The 25,460-nt window shown below is 37.8% G+C and overlaps 3 long non-coding RNA genes and 1 pseudogene across 3 annotated transcripts; 1 reads left to right on the top strand and 3 right to left on the bottom strand.

Moving 5' to 3' along the window:
• Positions 1 to 8,760: 8,760 nt before the first annotated feature.
• Positions 8,761 to 9,931, bottom strand: LOC149095537 (uncharacterized; annotated as a pseudogene).
• Positions 9,932 to 14,299: 4,368 nt separating this feature from the next.
• Positions 14,300 to 16,965, bottom strand: LOC149095536 (uncharacterized). Its single transcript, XR_016204824.1, has 2 exons — positions 16,770 to 16,965; positions 14,300 to 16,372 (listed from the first exon to the last, which is right to left on the bottom strand). It is a non-coding gene; the product is annotated as an uncharacterized LOC149095536 (long non-coding RNA).
• A 124-nt stretch (positions 16,966 to 17,089) lies between these two features.
• On the top strand, positions 17,090 to 17,887 carry LOC149095535 (uncharacterized). Its single transcript, XR_016204825.1, has 2 exons — positions 17,090 to 17,246; positions 17,671 to 17,887. It is a non-coding gene; the product is annotated as an uncharacterized LOC149095535 (long non-coding RNA).
• Positions 17,840 to 20,059, bottom strand: LOC149095534 (uncharacterized). The gene is made up of 2 exons (XR_016204826.1): positions 19,024 to 20,059; positions 17,840 to 18,821 (listed from the first exon to the last, which is right to left on the bottom strand). It is a non-coding gene; the product is annotated as an uncharacterized LOC149095534 (long non-coding RNA).
• Positions 20,060 to 25,460: the final 5,401 nt, after the last annotated feature.

Here is a 25,460-nt window from a genome sequence, read left to right as displayed (position 1 = left end):
ACTATCACTAGAAAGTCGCCGAGACTGGGCTAGGCGCAGCGCGGTTTCAGTTGACGAAATGTTAACTCACTTAATGACTATGACTAGTAAGTCGCAAATACCTGGCTACGCGCCGCGCGATTTTGACCAACTTTGGGTGGATTTCCAGGAACTTGGGCGATATTTCCCAGCCCTAGGGACTCTAAACTAATTGGAGAAGACTTTGGTTTTCGGTGAAATGGCCAAAAGAAAAATTTTTGAACGCTTACTTATAAGCAGTCTGGCCGAAATATTAACTCACTTAGTGACTATGACCAGAAAGTCGCCGAGACCGGGCTACGCGCAGCGTGATTAAAGGGACCCTTGGGGAAATTAGCCGATCACCTCAATACTCTTTGTTTGGTTACTTCTCTTTTTATTTCCACTATTGATGACTTCATTAGAATACTGACAACGTTCCCCTACTGCCACTCTTGACTGATTACAGCAATTACTACAACTCTGATGCGTAGGTTTGGCCCGCGCTCGTTTATCTGGATCACACCCGTGCTGTCAATCAGCTGTCTAATACGTCAAATTCGGAAATCAACGCTGATGTCAGTACATGCGCAGTGTTCTACTACCAAGAATTCGCAGAATTTACTTAGTGAAAAATCTTTTCATTTCTGAATTTCCACTATCAAGCATAGGGTGTATGATCCAAATAAATCAGCACGTTCAATATAACAATTATCAAGAATAAGTTTACAAATTAAAATCAAGGAAAAGTGCCAGGATCTCTAATAAAAGTTGTTGTTGAAAATTCTGTACGACTAAAGTGTTACAAGAAATAGGTATGCAAACTCCCAGCTTCGTGGGAGGGAGTTCCAGTTGAAGCCATCCATCTCATTAAGTGAACGTGCTCTTTTGGTACAAACATATCTTAACGAGGTGCCGCTGCTATTATAAGGAATCTTTTCTTTATTTGGGTCGAAGTGTGAACGACAATCCTCAACAAAAGTCCTTGGCACACCTGGATCAGACAGCACGAAAATGCGTTGACAAGGTATTTTGGGGACAATACCTAATCACATCATTAGAAGGGGGAACCCCGTTCCCCCCCGACAATGTTGTAAGCGGGCAATGACCACTTCATCACGATTAACAAAATTGATTTGGGCGGAACGGGGCGAACTGATAAATTGCCCTGACAGATATTGCAAAAATGGGATGGTGTGCCAAGACTTTTGTAGGAGATTGTAGGAATAAAGTAATTAAACATCGCTATAAAACTCCCTGAACAGCTCAGTAAAAAGGGCAAGGTTTGACTGAAAAGTTGGACAGGAGACTAAAAATAAGTTAAGGAGTCTAACGCGACTAATTCCAAAAAGAGCGCTTCCAAAATCTAGATTTCAATTTTTATTTTGTTTTCTCGATCGACACCCGCGAGTAAACAAACGAGTTGCTGAACAATGCAGCTGACCCGAAAACATGTAGTATAGCAACGGTGCCCGCAGAACATGAATGTACCAAGGTATTTTACCAGGTCTAACAAGAATCAGTTAACAAATTATTTAAGTAAATACTACATTAAAAATAGTTAGATTACAGGGCACTATTTCCAGCGTAACAACAGTCAGGTAATTTACACATACGAAGAACTAGTTCCTAGGAAACGCAGCATCCGCGTATACAACAACAACGATAAGAAAGGCAACATTTGATCAGCTAGTCAAGGAGCAAGTCCGTAATGTCAATGTATCCCAAACACCTAAAGTATTCCAATATTATATTTCGAATGACCCAACACCTATTTCTTAAAACATTACCGTTGCCTTTTTACCCATTATTACAACGAATAAATATGGTTAAGAATTGATATCTTGTTTGCATTTTATTGTTCTACATATTCTCCACCCTTAGATTGAGCTAGTCCCTAGCTCACAGTGAGTTAATAGAATGCAAGCAAGATAACATGACAATACCATAACAAAAAAAATGGAGGCATATATATATACATATATACATCTTCACGAACTCAACACTACAGCTGAACAATGTATAACCTACAAGTAAAAATTATGTGGACATATGGCATTAAAAGAAAATCACATAAGCGAAGGGTTGATAGGAATAACAGTGTTCAAAAATGCTCACGTAAAATCTTAATTGTAATATAAAGTGTAAACAGAAGATTAAACCTAGTTGAGTTTCTTACTGCTGAGTTAACAGACAAAAATTTAGTAGTATTCGTGTCAAACCCCGCTTAGTAACTTCATGAAATACTTAACAAAATTGTTTGTTGTTTGTTTGTTTCAGTGTTTTTTTTTTGGTTTAGTTTATGTTTCTTTGTTTTCGTGAATAATTGGTAGTTATAAATAACCAAAGCGTGTCAATGGCTCATTCTAGTAATACAAGACGGAATTTCTGATTTATCGGGTGGTTTACGTTGTTTTGGCATGAAGAATTTGTAAGGAGGTGTATTGGCCTGACAAACAGTAACAATTGCTCCCTTTAGAGGGCTGTGCCTTGCAAAATCCAAAACTTTCCTTATTTCTTCCGTCATAGGAGCATTGGTCAGATAGTCTGTTAAACTAGGAAAGGTTACTGCTTCTTCGTAAGTTGGCAATTTAGAAAAATCTTTAGCTGAGTCAACTGTTGTGCTTGTTTCATTATGTTTGGAGCTGGAAATTTGCTGTGTTTCACACGCGTTGTCGTGAACTAAGTCTTCTTGGCAGCTTGCTTGGCTGGGCAAGACAAAGAGACGAGAGTCAGTGGTAATTTCCTGTGAATACGAAAGAGTTTCGGTTTTCTTTGTGTGCACATTGGGTATGGCTTCCGAATCTAAATTCCTAGTCCTGAAAATACCTGAAGTGGTGTGACTGCGTAAGTCAGATTTTGGTAAAACCTGTTGTACAACTTGATCAGGGGTTTACAAGGGTTGTTTACTCACAATGCTTTGTTCATTTTCCTTTGGAGCGTCTTCCATTTCTGTGTGAAATATTTTCTCGTTAATCTCTTCTCTTAAAATTGGGTAACTTCTTTTCTGTTTTACTATTGGTTTTAATTTAACTGACGATATATTATGATTTCTTGTATCTATTTTTAACTTCTTCAATGCGTTTCCCTTTTCCTATGGTTTCGTCACTGTTTGTGGTGATAACATCTTTGAGATGTAATTCTTTCCTTTCTAGGTCATCTACGTAGGTACTATGATGTTTATCAATAATCACGGTAACGCCAGCGTTAATGTTTCCATCGGGACAAATTGACATGTTGTTAACACCTTGTGCGGCGTCATCGCTGAGTGAGAAAACTGTCTGATTTTGCGGTATTCTCTGGGTAATATTAATATGGACATAGCCAGTCTCCATTTTATTTTCAATTTCTGATAAATGATATTTGCGCACTTTCACTTGTGTATTTCTGTTAACCTTTCTTTTATTGCGTCTCGTATGTTGAGAACTCTGGTTCAATTTGGTAACTGTATTTAATTTTCTCAACATGTATTATCAAAAGCTACATTGTGATTACTATTTTTCGTCGTCGAAGAAAGCGGACATAAAGATTCCCTAGACTGTGTTTCAGACACGATATTTTTAGTAGGATATGGGTGTCCCGGGATTACCACGATATCCGAAATAGGCGAGTCAGAAAAACTGTAATCAAGGCGATTGTGACTATTTACAATTGGCAGTTCCGTGCGAATATCATCAATACTATTTACACCTGTTTTACAAGTAGAAACATTATGTCGAGCAACCGAATGTCTTGGAGAGAATCTGCTATCTATAGTGGTAAAACAATTTCTGGGCTTATAACTAACTTGATTGTTGTTTCTAGTTGCTCTTCGAAAACCTTGTCTATAATATTTAAATAATTTTGTTCTGCCAAAACGGACTCTTGGGGTACCAACAAGAGTCCTTAGGCGTTTCCCTGGTTGGAATTTGGTGGTTCCTCTATGGCTAACATAGAACGTCGATTGTAGAAGGGGTGAATACGGAATTCATTACTATATTCATCATTCCAGCCTCTGTAAGATCGGTCATATGAGCGATTGGCGGAATGGCGCGGATTCTGATACCGCCTTAAAACACTCCCTAAATATGTTAACCGTCGCTGTAACTGGTCTAGTTGACTGTTTGGTCCCTGCCAATTACTAGGTTGAAAAGGGCGCGATGTCCCAGGAGGCTGATCATCATAAGCAGCCATAGCATAAGTCGCGTTTATGTGCTGCTGCTGACGCTGTTGTTGTTTTTGGAGTGTTTTAATGTGATTGGACAATTCGTCCAGTTTCTTTTCAGCAGCTGAAGGACCTGGACCTGGCGCAGCGGTGGCTATCAACGCATTGTTCAGGTACTTGAAGGTTGCTCCAGGAATTTAGTAAACGTGATTTGCATTTTCGTTAACACAGATTGAGTATCTGAAGCAGCCTGGCGGCGATTGACGATGTCCTTCATACGCTTGAGACTCGGCCTCCTGAAACGTCTTTGGCCTACCTATGGTGACACATAGGCTTGAAGGTCGCCCTGTAATACCTCAATAAAATATCTCACTGTTTCTACGTCAGACAATTTTAATCGTTTGCATAGGCGCGTAATATCAGTAATGTAATCGTCGATGGGCTCGTTTGGAGCGTGTTTACGCGCACTTAATTGTTGACTTAAAATCCAATCCTGTGGGCCAGAGCCAAAACGTGCGCGAAACGCATCAAAAAGAGCAGATAAAGTGCTGGTAGTTTCCTCAGCTAATGTGACAAAGCAGGCGTGCGCAATGCCCCGCAAATAGAGTGAAAAAGCATTAGGTTGCAACTCCTCCGACCAATTATTTCATTTTGCTATGCCACGAAAATTCTCCAACCATACTGACGCGTCCGCTATAGGATTTCCATCAAAAATTTCTGGCTTCAAGCCGTGATCATGACTAGTTGCTTTTTGGTCAATCTTATTTTGTAGAGAATCTAATTGTGTGCGTGTCGTATGCGCTTCTTTTTCTAGATCGCCTTTTATTGTCGTCAGAAAAGAGGTAAAGAAGGCTTTAAATTCTTCTTTTTGGCAGCATTCATGATACCGGATACAGGACAAACACAAATATTACTTTCTCTGTGCGTTTCAATCAGCTGTGCCTGATGTATTTGAGAACGCGTAACGATCTTTTTAGAGGCTTTAGGCCTAGGTGGCATAAATTGCAACAACTACTATTCCTATCAATCCCAATTAAATGTCGGTGCAAACTTTTAACTAAAAGATAACAGAATTGGATCACCACAACGAACAGTAGCACAAGTACGTAAGTACTAACAAATATATTATTTAAAACTAACATAGGGTGCTAGAAAAGGTTACGAAAAAGGAATAATGAGTACGCAACATCAGTAGGCCTTACGCTCCATCTGGCGGGTTGATTTCCTGGCTTGTCCTGGCTTGACCTGGTTTGTGCTGGCTTGACTTGGCTTGACTCAGCTTGTCCTGTTTCTCTTAGTTCTGCAAGTAACTCCGTAAAAGAAAGACACGCACGCGTCGGCTTCTACTTCTTGGAACTTAACCCTCAATGTTCAGTTCTGTTTATTTTTTGTCTCAGTTCCCTTTAGACAGCGACTGTAAACGTTAATGTTGGCGTTTAATCCACCGTCTGCATATGATGATGATGTTAATTACAACATCCACGGTCGAGCAGTTGGTAACCGGAGTGGTCCGGTTAAAACATTACGGCCATAGCCACGTCTAGTCATCCACTGATCGGATTTTCGACACAAAATCCGGGCCGTCGGGCACCGAAACCGGAACTCCACCAGCTTGTTAAAGCGACCTTGGGGAAATTAGCCGATCACTTAAACACTCTTTGTTTGGTTAGCTCGCTTTTTATTTCCACCATTGATGACTTCATTACAATACTGACAACGTTCCCCTACTGCCACTCTTGACTGATTACAGCGATTACTACAACTCTGATGCGTAGGTTTGGCCCGCGCTCTTTTATCTGGATCACACCTGTGCTGTCAATCAGCTGTCTAATTCGTCTAATTCGAAAATTAACGCTGATTTCAGTACATGCGCAGTGTTCTACTAGCATGAATTCGCAGAATTCACTTAGTAAAAAATCTTTTCATTTCTGAATTTCCACTATCAAGCATAGGGTGTATGATCCAAATAAATCAGCACGTTCAATATAACAATTATCAAGAATAAGTTTACAAATTAAAATCAAGGAAAAGTACCAGGAACTCTAATAAAAGTTGTTGTTGAAAATTCTGAAAAATTGGACAGGAGACTAAAAATAAGTTAAGGATTCTAACGCGACTAATTCCAAAAAGAGCGCTTCCAAAATCTAGATTTCAATTTTTATTTTGTTTTCTCGATCGACACCCGCGAGTAAACAAACGAGTTGCTGAACAATGCAGCTGACCCGAAAACATGTAGTATAGCAACGGTGCCCGCAGAACATGAATGTACCAAGGTATTTTACCAGGTCTAACAAGAATCAGTTAACAAATTATTTAAGTAAATACTACATTAAAAATAGTTAGATTACAGGGCACTATTTCCAGCGTAACAACAGTCAGGTAATTTACACATACGAAGAACTAGTTCCTAGGAAACGCAGCATCCGCGTATACAACAACAACGATAAGAAAGGCAACATTTGATCAGCTAGTCAAGGAGCAAGTCCGTAATGTCAATGTATCCCAAACACCTAAAGTATTCCAATATTATATTTCGAATGACCCAACACCTATTTCTTAAAACATTACCGTTGCCTTTTTACCCATTATTACAACGAATAAATATGGTTAAGAATTGATATCTTGTTTGCATTTTATTGTTCTACATATTCTCCACCCTTAGATTGAGCTAGTCCCTAGCTCACAGTGAGTTAATAGAATGCAAGCAAGATAACATGACAATACCATAACAAAAAAAATGGAGGCATATATATATACATATATACATCTTCACGAACTCAACACTACAGCTGAACAATGTATAACCTACAAGTAAAAATTATGTGGACATATGGCATTAAAAGAAAATCACATAAGCGAAGGGTTGATAGGAATAACAGTGTTCAAAAATGCTCACGTAAAATCTTAATTGTAATATAAAGTGTAAACAGAAGATTAAACCTAGTTGAGTTTCTTACTGCTGAGTTAACAGACAAAAATTTAGTAGTATTCGTGTCAAACCCCGCTTAGTAACTTCATGAAATACTTAACAAAATTGTTTGTTGTTTGTTTGTTTCAGTGTTTTTTTTTTGGTTTAGTTTATGTTTCTTTGTTTTCGTGAATGATTGGTAGTTATAAATAACCAAAGCGTGTCAATGGCTCATTCTAGTAATACAAGACGGAATTTCTGATTTATCGGGTGGTTTACGTTGTTTTGGCATGAAGAATTTGTAAGGAGGTGTATTGGCCTGACAAACAGTAACAATTGCTCCCTTTAGAGGGCTGTGCCTTGCAAAATCCAAAACTTTCCTTATTTCTTCCGTCATAGGAGCATTGGTCAGATAGTCTGTTAAACTAGGAAAGGTTACTGCTTCTTCGTAAGTTGGCAATTTAGAAAAATCTTTAGCTGAGTCAACTGTTGTGCTTGTTTCATTATGTTTGGAGCTGGAAATTTGCTGTGTTTCACACGCGTTGTCGTGAACTAAGTCTTCTTGGCAGCTTGCTTGGCTGGGCAAGACAAAGAGACGAGAGTCAGTGGTAATTTCCTGTGAATACGAAAGAGTTTCGGTTTTCTTTGTGTGCACATTGGGTATGGCTTCCGAATCTAAATTCCTAGTCCTGAAAATACCTGAAGTGGTGTGACTGCGTAAGTCAGATTTTGGTAAAACCTGTTGTACAACTTGATCAGGGGTTTACAAGGGTTGTTTACTCACAATGCTTTGTTCATTTTCCTTTGGAGCGTCTTCCATTTCTGTGTGAAATATTTTCTCGTTAATCTCTTCTCTTAAAATTGGGTAACTTCTTTTCTGTTTTACTATTGGTTTTAATTTAACTGACGATATATTATGATTTCTTGTATCTATTTTTAACTTCTTCAATGCGTTTCCCTTTTCCTATGGTTTCGTCACTGTTTGTGGTGATAACATCTTTGAGATGTAATTCTTTCCTTTCTAGGTCATCTACGTAGGTACTATGATGTTTATCAATAATCACGGTAACGCCAGCGTTAATGTTTCCATCGGGACAAATTGACATGTTGTTAACACCTTGTGCGGCGTCATCGCTGAGTGAGAAAACTGTCTGATTTTGCGGTATTCTCTGGGTAATATTAATATGGACATAGCCAGTCTCCATTTTATTTTCAATTTCTGATAAATGATATTTGCGCACTTTCACTTGTGTATTTCTGTTAACCTTTCTTTTATTGCGTCTCGTATGTTGAGAACTCTGGTTCAATTTGGTAACTGTATTTAATTTTCTCAACATGTATTATCAAAAGCTACATTGTGATTACTATTTTTCGTCGTCGAAGAAAGCGGACATAAAGATTCCCTAGACTGTGTTTCAGACACGATATTTTTAGTAGGATATGGGTGTCCCGGGATTACCACGATATCCGAAATAGGCGAGTCAGAAAAACTGTAATCAAGGCGATTGTGACTATTTACAATTGGCAGTTCCGTGCGAATATCATCAATACTATTTACACCTGTTTTACAAGTAGAAACATTATGTCGAGCAACCGAATGTCTTGGAGAGAATCTGCTATCTATAGTGGTAAAACAATTTCTGGGCTTATAACTAACTTGATTGTTGTTTCTAGTTGCTCTTCGAAAACCTTGTCTATAATATTTAAATAATTTTGTTCTGCCAAAACGGACTCTTGGGGTACCAACAAGAGTCCTTAGGCGTTTCCCTGGTTGGAATTTGGTGGTTCCTCTATGGCTAACATAGAACGTCGATTGTAGAAGGGGTGAATACGGAATTCATTACTATATTCATCATTCCAGCCTCTGTAAGATCGGTCATATGAGCGATTGGCGGAATGGCGCGGATTCTGATACCGCCTTAAAACACTCCCTAAATATGTTAACCGTCGCTGTAACTGGTCTAGTTGACTGTTTGGTCCCTGCCAATTACTAGGTTGAAAAGGGCGCGATGTCCCAGGAGGCTGATCATCATAAGCAGCCATAGCATAAGTCGCGTTTATGTGCTGCTGCTGACGCTGTTGTTGTTTTTGGAGTGTTTTAATGTGATTGGACAATTCGTCCAGTTTCTTTTCAGCAGCTGAAGGACCTGGACCTGGCGCAGCGGTGGCTATCAACGCATTGTTCAGGTACTTGAAGGTTGCTCCAGGAATTTAGTAAACGTGATTTGCATTTTCGTTAACACAGATTGAGTATCTGAAGCAGCCTGGCGGCGATTGACGATGTCCTTCATACGCTTGAGACTCGGCCTCCTGAAACGTCTTTGGCCTACCTATGGTGACACATAGGCTTGAAGGTCGCCCTGTAATACCTCAATAAAATATCTCACTGTTTCTACGTCAGACAATTTTAATCGTTTGCATAGGCGCGTAATATCAGTAATGTAATCGTCGATGGGCTCGTTTGGAGCGTGTTTACGCGCACTTAATTGTTGACTTAAAATCCAATCCTGTGGGCCAGAGCCAAAACGTGCGCGAAACGCATCAAAAAGAGCAGATAAAGTGCTGGTAGTTTCCTCAGCTAATGTGACAAAGCAGGCGTGCGCAATGCCCCGCAAATAGAGTGAAAAAGCATTAGGTTGCAACTCCTCCGACCAATTATTTCATTTTGCTATGCCACGAAAATTCTCCAACCATACTGACGCGTCCGCTATAGGATTTCCATCAAAAATTTCTGGCTTCAAGCCGTGATCATGACTAGTTGCTTTTTGGTCAATCTTATTTTGTAGAGAATCTAATTGTGTGCGTGTCGTATGCGCTTCTTTTTCTAGATCGCCTTTTATTGTCGTCAGAAAAGAGGTAAAGAAGGCTTTAAATTCTTCTTTTTGGCAGCATTCATGATACCGGATACAGGACAAACACAAATATTACTTTCTCTGTGCGTTTCAATCAGCTGTGCCTGATGTATTTGAGAACGCGTAACGATCTTTTTAGAGGCTTTAGGCCTAGGTGGCATAAATTGCAACAACTACTATTCCTATCAATCCCAATTAAATGTCGGTGCAAACTTTTAACTAAAAGATAACAGAATTGGATCACCACAACGAACAGTAGCACAAGTACGTAAGTACTAACAAATATATTATTTAAAACTAACATAGGGTGCTAGAAAAGGTTACGAAAAAGGAATAATGAGTACGCAACATCAGTAGGCCTTACGCTCCATCTGGCGGGTTGATTTCCTGGCTTGTCCTGGCTTGACCTGGTTTGTGCTGGCTTGACTTGGCTTGACTCAGCTTGTCCTGTTTCTCTTAGTTCTGCAAGTAACTCCGTAAAAGAAAGACACGCACGCGTCGGCTTCTACTTCTTGGAACTTAACCCTCAATGTTCAGTTCTGTTTATTTTTTGTCTCAGTTCCCTTTAGACAGCGACTGTAAACGTTAATGTTGGCGTTTAATCCACCGTCTGCATATGATGATGATGTTAATTACAACATCCACGGTCGAGCAGTTGGTAACCGGAGTGGTCCGGTTAAAACATTACGGCCATAGCCACGTCTAGTCATCCACTGATCGGATTTTCGACACAAAATCCGGGCCGTCGGGCACCGAAACCGGAACTCCACCAGCTTGTTAAAGCGACCTTGGGGAAATTAGCCGATCACTTAAACACTCTTTGTTTGGTTAGCTCGCTTTTTATTTCCACCATTGATGACTTCATTACAATACTGACAACGTTCCCCTACTGCCACTCTTGACTGATTACAGCGATTACTACAACTCTGATGCGTAGGTTTGGCCCGCGCTCTTTTATCTGGATCACACCTGTGCTGTCAATCAGCTGTCTAATTCGTCTAATTCGAAAATTAACGCTGATTTCAGTACATGCGCAGTGTTCTACTAGCATGAATTCGCAGAATTCACTTAGTAAAAAATCTTTTCATTTCTGAATTTCCACTATCAAGCATAGGGTGTATGATCCAAATAAATCAGCACGTTCAATATAACAATTATCAAGAATAAGTTTACAAATTAAAATCAAGGAAAAGTACCAGGAACTCTAATAAAAGTTGTTGTTGAAAATTCTGAAAAATTGGACAGGAGACTAAAAATAAGTTAAGGATTCTAACGCGACTAATTCCAAAAAGAGCGCTTCCAAAATCTAGATTTCAATTTTTATTTTGTTTTCTCGATCGACACCCGCGAGTAAACAAACGAGTTGCTGAACAACGCAGCTGACCCGAAAACATGTAGTGTAGCAACGGTGCTCGCAGAAGTAGTAGTAGTAGTAGTAAGACTTTTTTTTACTAGGGTAGCATTTGACAGTAATAAAACTGATAACCTAATGGCCCTCAACATAAATGTACCAAAGTATTTTAACAGGTCTAACAAGAATCAGTTAACAAATTATTCAAGTGTATACTATATTCAAAATAGTAAGATTACATGGCACTATTTTCAGTGTAACAACAGTCAAGTAATTTACACATACGAAGAACTAGTTCCTAGGAAACGCAGCACCTGCGTATACAACAACAACGATAAGAAAGGCAACATTTGATCAGCTAGTCAAGGAGCAAGTCCATAATGTCAATGTATCCCAAACACCTAAAATATTCCAATATTATATTTCGAATGACCCAACACCTATTTCTTAAAACATTACCATTATCTTTTTACCCATTATTACAACGAATAAATATGGTTGGGAATTTATATCTTGCTTGCATTTTTATTGTTTTACAATTTTGACCAACTTTGGGTGGAATTCCAGGAACTTGGGCGATATTTCCCAGCCCTAGGGATTCTAAACTACTTCGAGAAGACTTTGGTTTTCAGTGAAATGGCCAGAAGGAAAATTTTTGAACGCTTACTTATGGGCAGTCTGGCCGACATATTAGCTCACTTAGTGACTATGACTGGAAAGTCGCCGAGAGCGGGCTACGCGCAGCGCTATTTTGACCAACTTTGGGTCAATTTAGAGGAACTTGGGTGATATTTCCCAGCACTAGGGACTTTAAACTAATTTTAGTAAGACCTTGGTTTCTAGAGAAATGGGCAGATAAGAATTTTTGACCACTTACTTAGTAGCAGTCTAGCAAAAATATTAACTCACCTAGCAACTATGACTAGAAAGTCGCCGAGATTGGGCTACCGGCAGCGCGATCTTGACCAACTTTGGGTGGATTTCCAACAACTTGGGCGATGTTTCCCAGCGCTAGGGACTCTAAACTAATTCGAGAAGACTTTGGATTCTAGTGAAATGACCAGAAAAATATTTTTGAACTTTTACTTATGGACAGTCTGGCCAAAATATTAACTTACTTAATGACTATGACTAGAAAGTCGCCGAGACCGGGCTACGCGCAGCGCGATTTATACCAAGTTTGGGTCGATATCCAGGAACTTGGGCGATATTTTCCAGTCCTAGGGACTCGAAACTAATTCCAGAAGACCTTGGTTTTCAGTGAAATGGCGAGAAAAGGTGTTTTGAACGCTTACTTATGAGCAGTCTGGCCGAAATATTAACACACTTAGTGACTATGACCAGAAAGTCGCCGAAATCGAGCTACGCGCAGCGCGATTTATACCAACTTTGGGTCGATTACCAGGGACTTGGGCGATATTTCCCAGCCCTAAGGAGTCTAAACTAATATGAGAAGACATTGGTTTTCAGGAAAGTTGCCAGACGAAAAATTTTTGGACGCTTACTTATCAGCAGTCTGGCCAAAATAATAACTCACTTAGTGACTATGACTAGACCGGGCTACGCGCAGCGTGATTTTGACCAGAAGAAAAATCGACCAGAGGAAATCGACTAAAAGTTGGTCAAAATCGCGTTGCGCGTAGCCCGGTCGCGGCGACTTTCTGGTCATAGTCACTAAGGGAGTTATTATTTCGGCCAGACTGCTCATAAGTAAGCGTTCAAAACTTTTTCTTCTGGCCATTTTATTGAAAACCAAAGTCTTCTCGAATTTGTTTAGAGTCTTTAGGGCTGGGAAATATCGCCCAAGTGTTTGGAAATCGACCCAAAGTTGGTTGATTGGTTGATTGTTGAGTTGTTGAGTTTTTTTCCATAAATAACCAGAAGAAATGTTTGAAATTCATTACAAAACTCTTTCAGAAACGCCATAACACTAACGAAAATCTTTAACAGTGATCGTGGGGGATCATTCTGGACAGTGCCCGGTCCAATACTTAGGGAATACTGTGCCAGCAATGAAGCAATTTGATTGGTTAATCTGAGTTCTTAACCCTCTGAACTAACTTAGTGATGAAATATAAACTAGTTATGTAACGTTTTCTCTTCGTATACAACGCCTTCCAAACTAAAATGTGGTGTTCCAATTTGATAAAATTCAGAGTAAATACTGAGAACCACTTCAAAAATGGCTACTTTTTCGGTGTAAAATAGAAACCTGTCTCGGAGAAAAGTTATTTTTACGTTGCAGGCTTGGAAGTTTCGTTGGAAATGAGTGCAAAATTGGCCTAAAGTGAAACGTAGAGCTTAGACGGAAATCTATGATTGCCATTTAATTCCAAAGACGATATTTGCAATATACTAAGAATCTTAAACTGGTGTTAAAACTCAGAGGAAAAGTTTCCCTGTTTGCAAGGAATGAAAAAATTCTTCCGAGCAATTTCCTATTCTTTATTTGAACTGAAATGTAATGTTTAAGTCACGCATAAGAAACCAAATGATTTTTTTGAATTTCTTGTCTCGAGAGGTACCTCCATAGAAAACGATTCAAAATTTCTGATCCCCCAAACAACACTAGAAAGGGTTCAGAATTTCTGATCTCCCAAAGAACATTAGAAAAGGTTCAGAATTTCTGATCCCCCAAAGAACACCAGAAAGGGTTCAGAATTTCTGATCCCCCAAAGAACGTTAGAAAAGGTTCAGAATTTCTGATCCCCCAAAGAACACCAGAAAGGGTTCAGAATTTCTGATCCCCCAAAGAACACTAGAAAGGGTTCAGAATTTCTGATCCCCCAAAGAACTCTAGAAAGGGTTCAGAATTTCTGATCCCCCAAAGAACACAGGAGAAGATTCAGAATTTCTGATCCCCTGCAAAGCCAGTGTTACATCCAATGTAGCCACATTAAATCATAACACTGAAGACAGGGTTTAGATCTTGCTGCCTGCCTGAACAATGTCTAATCAAAATATTTTTTCTTCATAACAATATTCAATGAGAAATTTTATACAAATATAGCATAATTCTTAACAGATTCCATACACTCAGATTATACTGAGAGAGTGATGAAGAACAATTTTCTTCACAGCAGTCTATTAATATAAGTAACTGTAAACATCACACATTGTATTACAATGATCTATGCACTTCAAAATTACAGTAGCTGTAAGTTTAAAAAAACAATTATTATATCAAACAGTACCTAAGAGGATAGGAAAGTTCAGAATTGATCAAAACAGTAAGATTACTCAAACTGCACAACTGTAGGCATAAATGCAGACTCCACTTTCTCTGTCAGAATTTGCCCACCTTATGTGAAAGAAAAATTTCTAACAATTTCTGTTTAACATGGAAACAAGGCACCTCACTGTTATAAAACAAAAAGAGCGTTCAGGAACACTACAGTACATTACAGGGATGACAATTAAAGACTGCAATATACATGAACATTTAAATTTGCAGTTGATACATTTAAGTGGGTCAATGTACTCTACATACATGTATACAGTGTCCTCCAAAAACCTGTTGTCATATAGCAGAGGCCATGGACTTTAGCTTTGCCCAACACGTTTTTACATCCTCAATCTAACTTTTTGAGTGGGCTACCAGTTCATTCACACTTCAGTTACGCAACCAGTTTAACCATGCTCAAAGGAGAAGAGTGTGGGTAAAATTGTTTTTATAAAGACCTGACAGATATGGATGCAAGTATTGTAGCTAATGCTACAAGCAATTCTATTCTTTCTTTTTTAATTTGGCATACTCATCTTGGAGATGTTTCCTGGTAGCTGGCAATAGTTTGCTGTCCTCAGTTAAAGAAGCCCTCCCAAAAACAATCATATCTTATTACTAGTTTATAACTAACTTCATGCTACTTGCAACTATCTCATTCCTGGTTGAGGGATGTAAATCTCTATTCTTTTTTCTATCCAAGAGGTTTTGTAGATAGAGGATAGCTATCTTTGACATGGCTTAAAGCTAACTAATATCTATCTATCAGATAGTTAGGAAATAGATTGACTAGCTAAAAACTAGCTTCCTGTGTAGATAGTCAACAGATACTTAGATGGCCTATCTATCCACTAACTTGTCTATCCAAAAACCACCACTAATGTAGTAAGCCAAAACCTAGGCTTTCTGAAGACTATTCCTTACATTGAACAATAAAACACTATCCTATCTAGTAAAAAGATAGCCTATCTGAAAACTACCCATCACTCATATCGTACTGTGATAACCTACCCAAAACCCAGAGATAGTAAAAAGACAGCAGCCAATCTAAAAAATTATCCATCACTCATGTACATGCAGCACTTTAATATTTACCTAACCAAAAGCTTTCTTAGTCACAGGTGGTGAAACTATAGCTAACTATTGAAAACTCTTCATTACTCATTTTATATGGATCTTTGATAACTGCTCTTCAAATCCTAAACCTAAGTGAAATCTCTGTATTTACATAGGAAAATGTATAAATAACTAATAGTTTTATTTAAACCTGCTACAGTTGTACATTAAAATTTAATACCAAAAACCAGGCACATCCAGATGCAAAAGGAGGACAAAATCTGGCTGGAAATGAGTTTCCATTATGTTGCGATTTATCACAAAACTTACTTAAATTTAACATATATCTTTCTAAAATCCTGTTTGAAACACTTCTCAGCTACTTAAATTGGAGTCTAGTAAATGTTTACATTCTTCAGTAAATTTTCATGAAATGTAAACAGATTTCATGACCGGAAAAGCACAAAATATTCTTGACATGAATTTCAAATTTCAATTACAGTAATTTCTTCATGAAAGTATTTTTTTCAATTAATTTTATCCATGAATCATGGGTTTTTCAAATTATGGCAAGACTTATGAACAAAGGTCTGGAAGTGGTTAAAAGTAATTTTCCGTAACCTAGCTGTGAATTATATCTGCTGTTCTAAATAACCTCTATTTGCATAAAGAAATGCCAAATTATAAAGGAACTTTGGAACACTGCCCAATTAAAGAGAACTTCAACCACCCTAATGAAAATAACATCAGTCTTTTGCAACTCAAGTAATAAGTGGCAAACAAATGGTCTTGATAATGTAATATGCACATCTAACATAACCTCAAGAGCACCACCATCAACCTGAAAATCAAAAAGGTGAAGGATGTTGCTTTTTGATATCTTGTGTTTTAGGTGTTGTATACTACATATGTATGCCCAGTTGATCCTAGACAAGATATACACCAGATATATAAGAAGTATATGTAAACTACATGAGAGAGCTCACATTTATTGCACTTATTGTACTTTTACAATGAATGATTTTCCCAACACGAAATTGTTAGTATATTGTTGCGTTGAATACAGTTGCTTTCATAACTCCTTTAGGAAATGAACATTTGTATTCACGAAATCAACAAGACTTAACAGTGTGTTAAAGCATCTGCATCTTCTGTAATCTTCCACGATCAATTTAACCGGCCAGAACGTTTCCAGTATTTTAAGAACCGTCACAAATTATGCAAGAAAATCAGTTTACCTTGGAAAGCTGCAGGAACCATAACCTTTCTGTAAACCTGACGAGTGTAAGAGAAACCGCCAGCTGCTGGCAAATAGTTTGATTGCCACACTGTTTTGCCGACGAAACTTCATACTTTTCCACCTTTACTGGGATTTGACTAAACTGGAATAACAACGGACATCTGTAAACAATTTGTAACTGCTTTCCAACGTAGAGCAAGGCTATATAATAACAGAGAGCTTTGTTATCGAATCCTAACAACATTGACCACGACTTTGCCCGCCATTTTGGTGTTTCCGTCCGATCCCATAATCCTTCGGTCAATCTGATAAATGAATACTTTTGACCAGCAGATTCCCTTTCCAAAGGAGTCGGTTATTTGCGCGCAATTTCGAATCCAACATTGTCAATAGCAGCAAGAAGCATGGAATGATTTGTCCAAGTTCAAATGAGTATCTTGGTTGCTTCGGTGAAAGAAAGGCAAGTCGCAGAAAAGTAAGTATATCATAATTGTTGCTCAACATTACAGTTAGCTGCTCAATCTTTGAATCGAAAGCAATGTTGTGGCTGAAGAAATTTCGTTGTTATATTTATTTCGCGATCACTGAAACACAAGAAAAACGTTTGTTCTCCTGATTTTATTAGCACCCGTAACGGAGAAATTATTCACACGCATTTCCTATGTATGAAATGCTTGCATAATAGCTTGTTAGTGTGCTTTTTGAAGAGGTAACTTAAAGTTTACACTGAATTGATTTGAAGCTACAGATCACGCTCGATACACTTCACTACCGCATTGCCTACATACTGCTCACTATTCTTTACAAAAGAATACACTCCCGATCAATTGATTAATGAAAAACAATGTTAATTCTATCGCTATTTATAAGAATATTTAGCTTCAATTGCTTCATTGCAGAGCAGAGGGAAAAAAAAAGGCAAGAATAGCGGCCCTCAATCCGAAACGAACACATTAAAGCAGAAAACGGAGGTGGCGCAGACGGCAGCTGAGTCCTGATTAAAATTCTTGTTATCTTTGATGTGGACTTTAAACAACAGCTCGTAATTCTGGAGCCTAAATTCATATCTTTTTGAATTGAAAATAAAACCTTTCACTGTCCGAAATGAAACTGCAATTTTTGTCTCGATCCTTTGGCGTGGTTTCAAATCGTTATTAAGAGCAGCTTCGCCTAAATATCAACTAGACTTGGAAATAGCGAAAAAATCGAATTTCTTCAAACTCGCCCAGAATGAAGCCCTACGGGCACTAGTTACAAAAATATCGTTTTAAGTTCGATAAATCAAAAATTATTTTTTTCCGCAATTTTTTCGTTTCGATGCCCCAAATCGGCCAAAATCCATCGAAAATGAGCGGCATATTCAGAGGCTCGTAAACTCAAAAGCAAAAATCTTCATTACAAACTGATTGCACGTCGTATTTGTACTTCCTTTCTTGTCTATTTAGAGCTAAATAGATCATGATTTGATTAGAACTTAAATATTTGACGAATTTTTTAAGTTAACGACCCAAGACAGCTTTACAAGAGGTCTACATTTAGCCTATTTTCAAATGCTAAAAAGGCGTTCTGGTACACGGCTTTTCCTGAAATGACTAGTTTGGTCTGAAAGAGCATTGTTTCTTCTTCAAATTACTGAAATAAAATTTTTGGGTAAATAAAATCGTGAGCGCTGAGATAGCGAACCAAATGCAGCACTTCGTCCTGAAAACGTGACCTTTGACCCAAGCGTAACGAAACCAATTACTGCAAGAAAACCCGAAAGAAAAGCAAACGTTCCGTTATTTTGAAACAATTTCTAGTGATATCTCTCCGAAACCATGATTGCAAGAAACTATTTCCAGATATGAAATCTTGCAGGGTCAAAGACGGAGCTAAAGGGCGCATTTTGACACAATAACTTTGTTTGCCGAGAATTGAATTGCAGTCAATTCCAGTGAAATTTGCAAACTTGACGTATGTTAGCCGATACTTACCTGAATATTTATATTAATAGAAGAGTCGTCTTCTTGGATTAACCTTCAAAAGAGGCTGGACCCAGATTTGGAAACCTCTAAAAGAAGAAATGTTTAATATTCCGTGACCTACCCGATGCTATAGATTCCATGCACATGCCAACCGCATGTTTGTCGTAAAACCAACTGAACTCCACTGACAGTTTCCATGGGCAACCCCAAAATAAACAATCCCCAAAAATGTAAAGTGAAATTGGCTGTCTTCATGAACAGTTAGAAGCTAGAGTCAAGTTCCATTACCTTTTAAAAAAGCTTGATTCTACTTTGTTCACTCAGTCGTTACTGTCACGTTCGAATACTGCGTAGTATCGGTCACGCCAAAACACTGCAGACCGTGCAGACTGAGTAAGTTTCCCATACAAAGTCTTGTACGCGTTTGTCTATTGAATCAAAAGTCAAATACTGCGCTTGTGCAGCCTGTGGATAAATGACAAACTTTCAGATATATTTAACACTATTTTGTAACTAGACCCAAAAGAAGGAGTCACAATGAAAAGCCCAAACAAGTGTCTGCAGTCTGCACGGTCTCCACTGTTTTGGCGTGACCGATTCGCGGCTTTCGAACGTGAGAGTAGTGAACAAAGTCGACGCAAACAAATAAAATCAAGCACTTTTTAAAGGCATTAGAACTTGACTCTAGCTTCTAACTGTTCATGAAGACAGCCAATTTCACTTTACATTTTTGGGGATTGTTTATTTTGGGGTTGCCCATGGAAACTGTCAGTGGAGTTCAGTTGGTTTTACGACAAACATGCGGTTGGCATGTGCATGGAATCTATAGCATCGGGTAGGTCACGGAATATTAAACATTTCTTCTTTTAGAGGTTTCCAAATCTGGGTCCAGCCTCTTTTGAAGGTTAATCCAAGAAGACGACTCTTCTATTAATATAAATATTCAGGTAAGTATCGGCTAACATACGTCAAGTTTGCAAATTTCACTGGAATTGACTGCAATTCAATTCTCGGCAAACAAAGTTATTGTGTCAAAATGCGCCCTTTAGCTCCGTCTTTGACCCTGCAAGATTTCATATCTGGAAATAGTTTCTTGCAATCATGGTTTCGGAGAGATATCACTAGAAATTGTTTCAAAATAACGGAACGTTTGCTTTTCTTTCGGGTTTTCTTGCAGTAATTGGTTTCGTTACGCTTGGGTCAAAGGTCACGTTTTCAGGACGAAGTGCTGCATTTGGTTCGCTATCTCAGCGCTCACGATTTTATTTACCCAAAAATTTTATTTCAGTAATTTGAAGAAGAAACAATGCTCTTTCAGACCAAACTAGTCATTTCAGGAAAAGCCGTGTACCAGAACGCCTTTTTAGCATTTGAAAATAGGCTAAATGTAGACCTCTTGTAAAGCTGTCTTGGGTCGTTAACTTAAAAAATTCGTCAAATATTTAAGTTCTAATCAAATCATGATCTATTTAGCTCTAAATAGACAAGAAAGGAAGTACAAATACGACGTGCAATCAGTTTGTAATGAAGATTTTTGCTTTTGAGTTTACGAGCCTCTGAATATGCCGCTCATTTTCGATGGATTTTGGCCGATTTGGGGCATCGAAACGAAAAAATTGCGGAAAAAAATAATTTTTGATTTATCGAACTTAAAACGATATTTTTGTAACTAGTGCCCGTAGGGCTTCATTCTGGGCGAGTTTGAAGAAATTCGATTTTTTCGCTATTTCCAAGTCTAGTTGATATTTAGGCGAAGCTGCTCTTAATAATGACCTAGCTGTGAATATTTCATTTGTGTACTTTTCTGATGCCCTTTACTCTGTGATCCTTTTGTCTGTAATGTGTTTAAAGTTACTATCCAATCGTTACTTTTTAGCTATCAGACATCTAGTTAATTTCTTGTGAATTATAAATAGACGGCCATTTCTGTCCTGTCACCTGACAAGGGGGATCAGAAATTCTGAATCCTTTTAAGAATTATGGGTAGATGACCGTTTTGTTCTGATAAGTTATGCACTGGGGGATCAGAATTTTTGAATCCCTTTAAGTCATGTGGGATCAGAAATGCTCTTTCTATCATGTTAGCAGATTTGGTGGGGGAGGGGGATCAGAAATTCGCAATACTTTTAGAACCATGAACAGATAGCCGTTTTTGTCCCGTGAGATGATGGGGATCAGACATTCTGGATGCATTTAGAATTATAAATAGATGACTGTTTTGCTCTGACGGGTTGTGGACTGGGGATCAGTTTTTTGAAACTATTAAAGTCTTGGGGGATCAGAAATTCTGAATCCTTTTAGAATCATAGATGGATGACCGTTTTATTCTGATAAGTTGTGGGCCGGGAGATCAGAAAATCTGAATCTCTCAAAAAAGGAAAGCGCGATGGGTGCACGATCTTTTTACATTAAATTGTACATTTTGGTGAAATTGGATGTATTGTCCCTGGCGGACTCAACTGAACACTTCTTTTTCTCCTTCCAATAAGCCAAAACCTTTCGGAAACACAAACTTTTTCGGCATCAAATACCAGTACCCTTCGGAATTTTTCCAAACTGGAATGCCACATTTTAGTTTGGAAGGCGTTATACATTGGAATATCCCACTTGTATTCACTTGGTATATACAAAGAAAATACAAGTGACACAAGAGAAAGCGCTGCATAAGCGTTGCGTGCGAAAGGATACCCCCTATTCCCTCCCCGTTTACACCTGCTATGCAGGATGTATACATGGCTTATCATTATAAAAATAACAAAAATATCATTACAGCCGTAAAATAATGTTTTCAGTGACACGGCTGCAAAGGTAACAGAAAAGAAATACCACAATGTACAGCAAACACAAATTAATTTTTATTCCTAAAACATTCCAAAGCAAACAGAGGATGGTAATATTATCTAAAAAAAGGCTGGAAACACATCCATATCTACAAAGAGGAAAACAAAAGGAGCAATGTCAATAACAGGCCAAAATACTCAATACTTCTCATGAACACTACTATTAAGCTGCATTTAGCCAAGTCTTGCCATCACCTCGAGTATTCGTTTTTTTTTTCAATAAAAGGTCATTTACAATGCGAAACAGCATCTCGGTAATCGATCAACAGATTATTACAAACAATTCCTGCTCTAGCCAGTGCCAGAACCTAAGGATTAATTCACCATGCATATGGAATGTCATTCATTTTTATCTTGTTCAGTGTCAAGTAAACTGCAATATTAATTCTCAATACTGATGTTCATTCAGCTCCATCTTGCTCATTTCAGAACTAAGATAGTAATTCTCCACATTAATTGTCATTCAGTTTTATCTTGCCTAGTGTCAGAACTTAAATAGTAAATCTCCATACTGAATGTCGTTCAGTTTTATCTTGTCCGTTGGCAGAACTGATATTGCAATTCTCCATACTGATTACTGTTCAGTTTTATCTTGTCCAGTGTCAGAACTGATATTGTTGTAATTCTCCATACTGATTGTCGTTCAGTTCTATGTTGTCCAGAGTCAAAATTAATATTGCAATATTCCATACTGATTGTCCTTCCGTTTTATCTTGGTCAGTGTCAAAAATGATATTGTTGTAATTCTCCCTTCTCATTCTCATTCATTTCTATCTTGTCCACTGTCAGAATTGTTATTGCAATTCTCCATACTGATTGTCGTTGAGTTTTAACTTGTCCAGTGTCAAAACTGATATCATTGCAATTCTGCATACTGATTGTCGTTCAGTTTTATCTTGTCCATTTTCAGAACTGTTATTGTTGTAATTCTCCATACCGATTGTCATTCATTTCTATCTTGTCCAGTGTCAGAACTGATATTGTTGTAATTTTCCATGTTGATTGTCGTTCAGTTTTATCTTGCCCATTTTCAGAACTAATGTGGTTGTAACTCTCCACCCTGACTGCTGTTCAGTTTTATCTTGTTTAGTGTCAGAACTGATATTGTTATAATTCTACACACTGACTGCCCTTCAGTTTGATCTTTTTCAGTGCCACAACTGATATTGTTGTAATTCTCATTACGAATTGTCATTCAGTTTTATTTTTTGCAGTGTCAGATCTGAAAATGTTGTAATTTACCATGCTGATTATCACTTTTTATCTTGTCTACTGTCAGAACTGATAATGATGTAATTCTCCACACTGACTGCCGTTCAGTTTTATCTTGTTCAGTGTCAGAACTGGTATTGTTTAATTCTCCAAACTGACTGTCATTCAGTTTTATCTTTTGCAGTGTCAGAACTGATGTGGTTGTAATGATCTATACTGACCACTGCTCAGTTTTATCGTGTCCGTTGTCAGAACTGATATTGTTGTAATTCTCCACACTGACTGCCATTCAGTCTTATCTTGTCCATTGTCAGAACTATTGATGTAATTCTCCATTTTACCTGTCGTTCAGTTTTATCTTGTCCAGAGTCAAAATTGATATTGTTGTAATTCTCCCTACGGTTGTCGTTCAGTTTTATCTTGTCCTGTGTCAGAACTGATATTGTTGTAATTCTCCATACTGATACTGGTTAAGTTTTATTTTGTCCAGTGTCAGAACTGATATTGTTGTAATTCTCCTTACAGATTATCTTGTCCAGTGTCCAAACTGATACGGTTTTAATTCTCCACACTGACTCTCATTTAGTTTTATCTTGTGCAGTGTCAAAACTGATGTTGTTGTAATTCTCCATAATGACTACCGTTCAGTTTTATCTTTTCCGTTAATAGAACTATTGTTGTAATTGTCCATACTGACTGCTGTTCAGTTTTATCTTGTCCGTTGTCAGAACTATTGTTGTAATTCTCCATACTGACTGCCATGTAATTTTATCTTGTCCTTTTCAGAACTATTTTTGTAATTCTCCATACTGACTGCCATTCAAATTTCTCTTGTCCATTGTCAGAACTATTGTTGTAATTCTCCATACTGATTGTAGTTCAGTTTCATCTTGTCCAGTGTCAAAATTGATATTGCAATTCTCCTTACAGTTTGTCGTTCAGTTTTATCTTGTCCAGTATCAGAACTGATATTGTTGTAATTTACCACACTGAATGTCACTCATTTTTATCTTGTCCGGTGTCAGAACTGATATTGTTCTAATTCTTCACATTGACTGCCATTCAGTTTTATCTTCTTTAGTGTCAGTACTGACATTGTTGTAATTCTCCACACTAACTGCCGTTAAGTTTTGCCTTTTGCAGTGTCAGAACTAATATTGTTGTAATTGTCCATACTGAATGCCATTCAGTTTTATTTTCTCCGTTTTCAGAACTATTGTTGCAATTCTCCATACTGATTGTCGTTCAGTATTATCTTGTCCAGTGTCACAATTGATATTGCAATTCTCCATACTGATTGCTGTTCAGCTTTATCTTGTCCAGTGTCAGAACTGATATTGTTGTAATTCTCCACACTGACTGCCGTTCAGTTTTATCTTGCTTAGTGTCAGAATTGATATTGTTGTAATTCTTCATACTGATTGTCATTCAGTTTTATCTTGTCCAGTGTCAGAACTGATTTTGCTGTAATTCTCCATACTGACTGCCGTTCAGTTTTATTTTCTTTGTTGTCAGAACTATTTTTTTAAATTCTCCATACTGATTGTCGTTTAGTTTTATCTTGTAAAGTGTCAGAATTGATATTGCAATTCTCCATAGAGATTGTCGTTCAGTTTTATCTTGTCCAGTATCAGAACTGATATTCTTGTAATTCACCAAACTGATTGTCATTCATTTTTATCTTGTCCAGTATCAGAAATGATGTTGTTGTAATTCTCTACACTAACTCCTGTTCGGTTTCATCTTGTCCTCTGTCAGAACTAATATTGTTCTAATTCTCCACGCTGACTGCAGTTGAGTTTTATCTTGTCGGTCACCAGAACGATTGTTTTAATTCTCCATAGTAATTGTCATTTAGTTTTATCTTGTCCAGTGTCAGAGCTGGTATTGTAGTAATTTTCCATACTGATTGTCATTCAGTTTTATCTTGTCCAGTGTCAAAACTGATATTGTTGTAATTCTCCATCCTGACTGTCGTTCAGTTTTACCCTGCCCATTGCCAACACTGATATTGTTCTAATTCTCCATACCGATTGTCAGTCATTTTTATCTTGTCCAGTGTCAGAACTGGTATTGCTATTCTCCATAGTGACTGTCCTCCTTTTTTATCTTGTCCAGTGTCAGAACTGATATTGTTGTAATTCTCCATGTTGATTATCGTTCACTTTTATGTTGTCCGGTGTCAGAACTGATATTGCTGTAATTCTCCCTACTGATTATGATTCATTTTCATTTTGTCCCGTGTCAGAACTAATATTGTTGTAATCCTCCACACTGACTGCTGTTCATTTTTATCTTGTTCAGTGTCAGAACTGATATTGTTGTAATTCTCCACACTGACTGCCCTTCAGATTTCTCTTGTCCATTGTCAGAATGATTGTTGTAATTCTCCATACTGCTTGTATTTCAGTTTTATCTTGTCAAGTGTCAGAATTAATATTGCAGTTCTCGATATAGGTTGCCGTTCAGTTTTATCTTGTCCAGTATCAGAACTGATATTGATGTAATTCACCATACTGATTGTCATTTAATCTTATCTTGTCCAGTGTCAGAACTGATATTGTTGTACTTCGCCACACTGACTGCCATTTAATTTTTTCTTGTCCAGTGTCAAAAACTCATATTGATGTAATTCTCCACACTGACTGCCATTTCTCTTTATCTTGTTCAGTG

This window comes from Orbicella faveolata, unplaced genomic scaffold (assembly GCF_042242905.1).
Source record: "Orbicella faveolata isolate gen_17 unplaced genomic scaffold, um_ofav_v1 contig_50, whole genome shotgun sequence".
Taxonomy (NCBI): domain Eukaryota; kingdom Metazoa; phylum Cnidaria; class Anthozoa; order Scleractinia; family Merulinidae; genus Orbicella; species Orbicella faveolata.
This window is presented reverse-complemented; position numbering and strand designations above follow the sequence as displayed.